This window comes from Ictidomys tridecemlineatus, chromosome 2, assembly GCF_052094955.1.
Source record: "Ictidomys tridecemlineatus isolate mIctTri1 chromosome 2, mIctTri1.hap1, whole genome shotgun sequence".
NCBI lineage: Eukaryota > Metazoa > Chordata > Mammalia > Rodentia > Sciuridae > Ictidomys > Ictidomys tridecemlineatus.
In genome coordinates, this window is record NC_135478.1 from 182,007,059 (window position 1) to 182,016,947 (window position 9,889).

Consider the following 9,889-nt stretch of genomic DNA (forward strand, 5'->3'; position numbering starts at 1 on the left):
GTATAATTCTGTTAAGTTAGGCAATTACCCTGGCACAGACACAGAAGTGAACAATGAGGCAGAGACAGACAGCATTTAGGGTAGGTTTATTACAAGATGAGGAAAAAGCAAGCGTGAGATACACATGGAAACGAGGGACAGGCGATGCCCTAGGGACCCAAATGGACCAAAATTATTAGACTTTTACCTTTTGTTAGCATGGGGGCAGGAACTTTCAGTGAACAAAAATCTTGTCCACATCTACTTGGGCTCTTGCTTTGTGGAGCTGCTGCTCCCATTTGGAGGTGGTCATATATCTGGGTAGTGTTAAAATTGAGGAATGTATGTGCATACTTGGGTCACTTTGCCCTTTCTTACCCAGCACCATTGACTGATATTACCATCAACTGTTCTTTTTGAGCAACTTGTGTGTACATGCATAATCTTGAGAAAATGATGTGTGCCTGTAAATCCATGGGGGACAATCCTGGGCCTCTTCTGGAAGATGGCAGAAGATTGGTACTTCTGAGCCAATCACCAATCAGGGGCTCCTTATGGTCACTCTTCCTCACTTTTTTTTTTAAAATCTCCCCTTTTCTTATTCCTGCTCATTTCTAGCTTCTGTCTATGCTAAAAAACCAAATGATACTTCGTTCTTCCAGGGTGGAGGAAGTGGAATAAATTTTTAGATTTCTATACCTCCTATGTGCACATCTATCAAAACACCCCTGTGTTTTCTGTTTCACCGGTTTTCACTTCAGCTTCTCTTGTTAGCTCTTCCTCTCTTTTTTTTAAGTCTTATTTTATGACTGTAAGTGGGTCGATTTCTTACCCAGCTGTGTCAGCCAATAATCAAAGTCAAGTGTCTTCCCTGTATGAATTAGTACATTCAAGCTGTTCTTTCTCTAGAGAAGATATAGTTGTGTGCTGATTAACAATTTCAAGGGTATAAAAGGGGCTATCCTCACTATTTCTGCACCTTAATGATCATTATGCATTTTTTGCTGTTGAAATGACTACATATTTGGAATAATGGATGAGTGGTCAAGATATTTATATTTTCTTAATGAATGCTAATTAATAGCTCATCTGAACTATCAAAGAGGAATAAGTTTTTCATATACATGATCAGAAAAATACTGAAGTCAGTTGGAGATACTATGTGTTGTACTGTTAGGAGCTTTCAAAGAACTATGGTTTATTTGTTTCTGCTTGGTTAACCTAGTCTTAGTTTTGTTCTGATGATAAATTTTGATTTAAACTAGGTATGGTGGTGCAGAGTGTAATCCTAGCTACTTGGGAGGCTGAGACAAGTAGATCACAAATTGAAGAATAGCCTCAGCACCTTAATCAAAACCCTGTCTCAAAATAATAACCATAAAAAGGGCTGAGGATATAGTTCAGTGGTAGAGCACTTACCTAGCATGTGCAAGACCCTGGAGACCCTGGATCCAATCCCCAGTAACTAACACTCTCTCTCTCTCTCTCTCTCTCTCTCTCTCTCTCTCTCTCTCTCTCTCACGCACGCACGCATGCACGCACACAGAGTTGATCTAGAAAAACATATTTTTCCTCAGCAAAAACTTAACTTGGTTACCTAAGGGATATTCCAGGCAGAGCCTTGAAACACAAAGTGTGGTCTTTGAACCAGCAACATAGACATCTTTTTTGAAATATGGATTAAAGGCTTCACCCTTGACATATTAAATCAAATTCTACATTTAAAAAACATCTCCAGGCAATTTTAATGCACATTAAAGTCTGAAAACTGCTCCAGAAAGGATTAATTTGCAAAATGACTAAAAATAAGAAAAAATCTATACAAATTGAATAAATGTCTTTTATTGGTAAATTTCTTAAACTTACAGGTAAAATTAGATCCAGATTCGTCTGTAAAAATCACATTTATAAAAATTACAGTTTTCATTATAAATAATCTCAATTGTCTTGTCTCTAGGGAAAATTGAAGTTCAGAGGTAGAATTATTTATAGGCTTTTATTTGAACAATATATGTGCTAGTAATGTGAAAGAAAGCATCAAAAAACATTCATGCTTGTGAGAAGGTGGTATGAAGAGAGACTCATTCTGCTGTGCACAAATACAGGTAATATGAGTAATGTCAGTTTCACCATGTACCACTTTGTCCCACAGCCTAGAAGGAGCATGCTTTGTCCCACTACATCTGTTTCTCTTCATTGTGACCTCCACTTCCTTTAAGGGGGTTTGCACAAAGGCTAACTTGCTTACTTGCAAGTTTGCCTTGTGTCTCCCTCCTAATTATGATCACACTATCCTTTTCAGTAGAGGGCTAATTGTTTCAAAATAGAGTTCTGCAGCAGAGGTCTCAGGTGTATAGTCAAATGAGGTGTTAATTGGACAGCAGATGCATTAACTTGGGCTTAAGACAACAGAGGGGACTCTGATTATAGACTCAGCTAGCAGGCTAGAGGCTCGTTTTAGGGATTTACCACTCCATTTTTTTTTTTAGAGGTTAGATAGGTATGTATTTTTGTAGTTTTAGGGACTGAAATTTAGGTGAGATCTGGGAGGAATCAAATGCTAACTGTGACAAGAAGTAGGAACACAGCTTGTTTCTTTTATGAGGTATCTCTGTTTACTTGTGCAAACACCAACCCAACTGATACCCTCCTTGTTCCTCCTGTCCAGGAGGATGAGTTGGTTGCCTCCTCTCTCTCTTTTTGTCTCTCCCCTCAAAACCTGCATAGATGTGTGTGTTCACTAGTAGTCATAGCCACCTCCTTGTCAAACATGATGCTTCCTTCTGCCTGTCTCCTGACCACACTTAGCACCTGTCTGAGACATCTGATGTTTCTTCTCCCTATGTAAGATAGAAGACAAGGCTGGATTTAGGTGTGATAGAGGGAAGTTGAATCAGCAATAAGGAAGACAGGAAGAATTCCAAAGATCATCCTCATCAAGCCTGCTGCCTCTTATATGGATTCTGAAAAGTTAGTTCATGTAATTACTCCACCTTGTTAAAGAGACCAGGACCACAGATAAAATCAGCATGTTCTAACATGGTTTCTCACAACTCAGATAAGAATCACTGGGAATGTTAAAAATGCTGACTCCTGTGTCTCACCTCAATCATTTAGAATCAAAATCACTGGGGTTAGTCATTGAATTTTTATCTTTACACAAGACCTCCAGGTGATTAATTTGAACAATAAACAACTGGTTATATCCTGGTATAGACAGGACACTTAAGCTCATGACCATCTATTGTCAAAGACTGTTAAGGCAATTCCCTACCCATCATTCTTCCCTGTCTCTAGAAAACCAAGCAAGCAAGCAAGCAAATCAACTAAAATCCCCATCTGCTTTAGTCTGTTTAAAAAAAAAAAATTTTAGTATTGGAAACATAAGTGAAAATTGTGTAGCACTTATTTGTTTATTTTTAGCTCTTCATAAATGCTGGAAGTAGGGTATCCTTAAGGGCTGTTCAGCAATTAAATGAAAATATAGCACAGCTATTTAGGAGCTATACCCTGCAAGGATGGCTGATCTCACTGAAACATAATGCAAAGCTAGGTTAATATCTGTGCCATCATCTTTTCATAATAATGCATTCACATAAATATACCCTATAGGATAGAGAGATGGTAATTATTCTTAAAAGAAAAGTTTCCATATTCATATGCCATGATATATGCTAAGCATGGGCTGCATAGAAACAGCAAAGGTCAATAAGGCTGCAGTAGTATATGAATAGTTGAAAGAAAATGAGAAAGATGATGAATGGGAGTTCCATCTGAGCAAGCAGTTGTACATTCAATCACAGTGACCTTTGGTGGCTAATTAGCAAGATCCACAGAGCAAGGTTGATGGCAGGAAGTGCCCAAAGATATTGAAAATATATTAAGTTTTTTAATTTAAAAGACAACTTAGATATCTCAAATAGGTTTATTTTTTCTCTTGTTGGTCAGAAACACTATTTTACTGATTAAACTCTCTAGATGGTACCATTAATAAATTCTGAAACTTACTTGCATAAGTATGTAAATGGACCTATTCTAGAAAACCAAAAGTTATGAAAAAAAAACTCTTAATTTTGTTCTCTTAGTTATCTTAAGACGTTGTACCAAACCATAGGAAGAGTGTTTGTATAATGCATTAAAACTTGCTAATTTTTTATGGAAGTTTCTGAGGCTGTATGAATATAAAATATTATTTTTTCTAACAGAATCAGTAAAATGTAACCATTTTCTATAAAACTGAAGAGATTATAATGTGGCAATTAAGAGAAAAAAATTATTACTGATACTAAGAAAATTCTGAGTCTGTCACTGATTATTAACTGGTAGTTAAATGTCTTTGCAAATTGACTTCAAAATTTTAGCTGCCAGATTGAATTATGTTCTTTCGAGCCTTGCAAAGAATGGTTCTCTAAAGGTTTTATGACATAATTAGAAAATCATTTTTATCAATCTGCGTATCATTTCTCTAGTGTAGAATTCATTGACTTTAGGAAAAAAGTTTCATTTATTAGTCATTTCCTTTTTAAAATAATTGCACAAGTATATGTTTTAGACAAATTTATTTAGCCTTATTGAAAAGATAAATGAATCTAAGACAATTGTATTTATTACCTATTATGAAAAGTCTCTTGGGAATCTGAACAACTACACAGCTTTTTTCTTATGTCAAATGTATTGTTAGTCAAAATGCTAATACAGAGTTACTAGTGTTGATATTGTGTTTGCTTCAAGGTAAGAGTTTTCAAATGTGTATTTTATCCCCTCTGCCTTTACTGGTAGAATATCTACCCTGGAACTTAATAGAGTAAGTTCCCTAACTCTCAGTTGATTTGAGCTTGATTTTGTCATTATGAAACGACAATGAAGTAGAAATGCCAACTTTGTTCAGCTTTAAGTATAATCTTAAATCTTAAATTATTTGAAATAATCTCTAAATAGCCTTCCATAATGTTGTCCCCAATTTTCTTCTCTTCATGTTCTTCATCTAGGACTTTTCAAGATAGATCGGGATAAAAAATTAAATTGTGGGTGACTAAGGAATAAATGTCAAACAAAATTTTGGAATCATGTTACCTAGCAAAGCTTTAGATGGTCATAGCTGTTTCTGCCAGCTAATTATTCCTCAACTTGAATTTTATATGCTCATGTATAATCTCATCTCATGTCCTCATCTCTTGTTCAGCACAGTTTATAATAGAGTGCAGTTTGTAAGAGTGCAGTCTCTGCCACATACAATATTTGTAAGGATATAAACAGGCACTTGAATGCCCTACTGGTGGGAATATATTGCCACTCTGGAAACCAGCATGGAAGATTCTTGTAAAGTTAAACCCACAATCCTAAGCAACTCCTGGGAATTTGCTTAACCTATAAAGAAATATATTCACAAAAATAATTGCACAAGAATGCTTATAGTGGCACTATTCAAAACAATATAAAAACTGAAAACAACCCAAATGTTCATCATCAAGGAAATAGACAAGCAAATTGAGGTATAAACATGCAATCAAAGGCTACTCACTACAACATAGATGGGATGTCACAGACCTTATGTTGAGTAACAGAAACCAGAACCCAAAAAGCATGTGCTATAACATTCCATTTGGATAAAAATTACAAATCTGCAAGAGTCACTGATGGTGTTAGAAATTAGAAGAAAAATTGCCTCTGGGGTAGAATAGTGTGGAAGAATTGGTTAGAAGTAGTTATGAAGGTACTTTCTAGGGTGATATATTTCTCATCTGATTAGGGAGGTGGTTGCCCAGGTGTATGCAGTTTCAATACTCCTTGAACTGTGTGAATTATATTTACTTGTCACCATATGTAAATCATAATGCAATATAAAGACCTATATATGTGCAAAGATTCATAAATGAATGAATGAAAAGTGCTTTATTTTCCTTAAATTTAATATTTGAACATAATCAGTTGTGAGGATAAAATAATATCAGAATAGCACAGCATAGTTTTGGAAACATGGTAATGTTTCAATAATTCCTAGATATGATATTACTACTACCCCCAAGACATGAAGACATCAGTTCAATTCTAACTTGACCTCAGTTTTTTCATTTGTACTCCTTCTCTTTGGGTGGTAAGATAATTTATAAGCCAACTACCATGGTCTGCCTTATGGTGCAAGCAATTTTCTTAATTGTGAAATTGAAGATACCAAATGATCACTTGTCATTTTACTACAGTGAGCAATTAGTTAGATCTGTTCACAATTCACTTTTAATTTTAGCTGTCAGTGTGGCAGGTAGAAAGCTAACCACATAAAGTTTAATTGAGACCACTGAAAAATTTTGCCCCTGTGTAACAATAGATGCATTTTTTTTTTACCTTGAATTCCAAAATTCTTAGCTGAATTAAAGAGCCCTATGAATAAAACTCTTGGGTGCTTTTATATAGTTGATGGAGAGAAAGCTATTAGCTTTTATAATTGACAGAATAGAATTAATTGAAGTGAACATATCTCCTGGTTAATTCAATTCAATGTGTAAATCTTCTTTTAAAAACACTAGGGGGAGAAACTTTAATAAGTTAAATAATTCTTCCTAGGATTTATCCATTAGCTGTAAAGGTCTTGAGTTTCCTAATGGGCGATGAAGTACCAAAGGCATCATGGATACTTGATCTTGTCTGACCTTAATGTCTTCTATTTAGCACTGTAGGAAGTTTTTCTGTCATCTCCCAAAATAGTTGCAGTCACAATGAACAATTGGAGAAAAATTTGATTTTATCCACTGAAGTCACTCATTATTGCTCATGATTTCTTACTTCTAAAGTCTCACATCATTTGTCCCTTAGGGGAGCTGTCAAAATTACAATCGATTTACCTGGTAACAATTTACATTTATTGAATCATGGGAAAATGTTACTCTTATTGATTGTAATTTCATCAGACTTCTTGTTTAAGGACTTGTTTATTGATACAAACATATCTAGGTTTTTTTCCTATTCTGCACAGAGATGTGTTAGCCCTCTTCTCTTTAAGAATGTTGGAAATACTTGGGTCCATTTATCAAGTCTGCTAATGATATGGTACTTTGTTTTTAATCCCAGTTGGGGATAATTAATGCAATTCCATTAGCTGATCATAGTTTTAAATGTGTAAAAGGGAAACAGTATGGGGGGTAGACTCATCACTTAAAAATAATTTAGAACCGGGAAAGATGATCATCATTTATGCAATGCCCACTTCTACTAGATGCTATGCTAGGTTTTAGATATGTTACCTCATGGCTCAGTCTATTCAAGCTGCTATAATAAAATACCACAGACCAAGTAAACAAGAGAAATTTATTCCTCATAGTTTTGGAACCTTGAAAGTCCAAGATCAAGATGCTGGTGGATTTGGGGTCTCCTGAGGCCTTTGGGTTCATAGATATGGCCTGTTTTTTACTATGTCCTCATGTGGTAGAACGGACAAGGAAGCTCTCTGGGCTCTCTTTCATTAGGGCACTAATCCCATCTATCATGACTTTATTATCTCTGCAAAAGCCCCACTTCTAGTACCATTCCCTTAGGGCTTAGGCTTTCAACATACTAATTTGAGGAGCTCAGAAACATTTAGATCATAGCATCTTATTTTAATTTTCTATATATTGATTATTTTAAGTAATTGTAAAGTAATTTCTCTTAAGTTTAAAACGATTGTTTGGAATTCCTTACCCCTAGAAAACCTTGCCCTGGGTTTAGGAAAGATATCAGACCCATACTCTTTAACATGTTTCCTGTTGACTTAGTCCCTACAGGCTACGGACTAACTGCAAACTAAATCGTGGCTCTTGAAATCTTGATATCTGTCCATTAAGCTTAAACTGGAGTGAACAACACATTTTACACAGACAGAAAAAGGCTCATTCTAATCAAGACTGTGGGTGCATGCTTGTAATCCTAGTGGCTCAGGAGGCTGAGACAAGAAGACTGTGAATTCAAAGCAAGCCTCAACAATTTAGCGAGGTCCTAACCAGCTCTAGGAGACCCTGTCTCTAAATAAAATACATAAAAGAGCTGGGGATGTGGCTCAGTGGTTAAACATTCCTGAATTTAATCACTGGTAGCAAACAACAAGAAAAACAATTAAAAAAAACCCATAAAACTGCCCAAAACAAAAGAAATAAAAAGGGCTGTGGGAAAACACCCTCAGCTCCTGCAATGCTTCATCAAATGTATGTATCCAAATGATACCAGACTCCAACAAGATGATATTAGTCCAAATTATCTTCCTTTAGCAGCTGTCAGATATGTCAGGGTTTTCCTGTAAATATTTCTGACATCTTGTTGGCAGATTCCTTATTGGATGCAAATTGATCCAGGAAGGTGTCAGAGTGGATAATTAATCCTTCTTGCCTTTTGACTGTTAGGAAGATGTTCACAAGGCTTTTGTTAGGGCAAAAATTAATAAAAGTGCACTAAGGAAGAAGTCACTAAACACTGAGAAAATTAGTGTGGGGGAGACACTATTTTGAACAAGCTTCTAAATTCTCAGTTTGAAAACTGCAGAGAAATGAATTGCAATATCTCTATATAATTATTCCAAAAACCAAACAAGAGTTGTAATCTTATGTTTCTCCAGGGAGCCACTAATAAGTATGACCTTTCAGTTTAAAAAGATAAGAAAGCATCATATTCATCATATTGCTAAAACTATAATTTGCACATCAGAATATGATTGAAGAAACAGGGCATTTACTCAAACTTTCTATAAATTGAAGATGAAAATTTTCAATTTTCATAATTCATTGTACTCTTATTTCCTGATATTCATCCGTCTTTGGGGAAGCATAGGAGAAATACCTCCTTCTAATTTTAGGTCATCTGCACAATGTTGTTGGCAAAAATAATAATGACAGAAATAAATCCTATCAATTTAAACATAGAAGTTAGTCAGGAATCATGGCTAGAGATGTTTACACTCATTCTCCTGAAAACCTCCAAGGATTAAAAAATTGTAATCTGGACTAAGAAAATATTTTCCAAGCCTCAAAGTCATATGATTTGTAAACATATGACATCATCTCATTGTGCTGTTTCTGTTACAAGAGAACTCTGATAATCACAGAGGAGAAGAAATGATGGTTTCCTTCCAGGCTCCATGCAGCACTTCCCATAACTGATGCAGAAAAAGTAGGCAATATGGGAATCTTGGAGTAAAACAGGAAAACCAGCCTTGGTGAATGGCTGTGCATTGGAGGCTGGCTAAACATCAGGCTCCCAGATGTGTTCAGCTTCTGGTCTGAAGGAGCAAAAAATAGCCGAAGCTCAAGAGTAGGGAGCATATCACCATTCTTAAGATCTGCCTATAGATTGGTGGTAGAAGTTTCAAAAAGAAATCAGGTCACTAAAGCCTCCAACTACCACACTGGAGTTGGGACAGAAGTCTAGCCAAGGGGTTTGGAATTCAAGACAGAAACCCTGTCTGAAGAGAAAGTCTAGAGGGCAGTAGACAAGAAGAACTGGTTTAATTTATTATAATTATGTTAATTATAATCATGATGGGACCTGATAAAGGGACAATTACTGTTTTGCTTAATTATATTCTGTGACATATATGATTCTAGGGGAAGGGTAGGGAGGGCAATTTGATGAATTTCTCTTACCTCAGACAGGGTTGCTTCAGGTCACTGGATGAGTGTAAGCTTTGCAGGAAGAGACATAGAAGACCTATCAGGAATGCAGGAAAAGAGAGTGTAGAAGGAGAGGAGCAGGAAACCAGACATACAAATGCAAAATCCTTAGTCTGTTCAGCCACGGGACCAGCATGCTAGCTTCACACTAGAGGTTCTAAACATAGAAATTAACTAGTAAGTTCAAATTAAAGAGACATGACTCTCAATCACCTTTTTTGCCCAGCTCAGAGATGGCTCCTCCCAGCTCTTGCCTCTAGCCACCTGATGCGATGCGG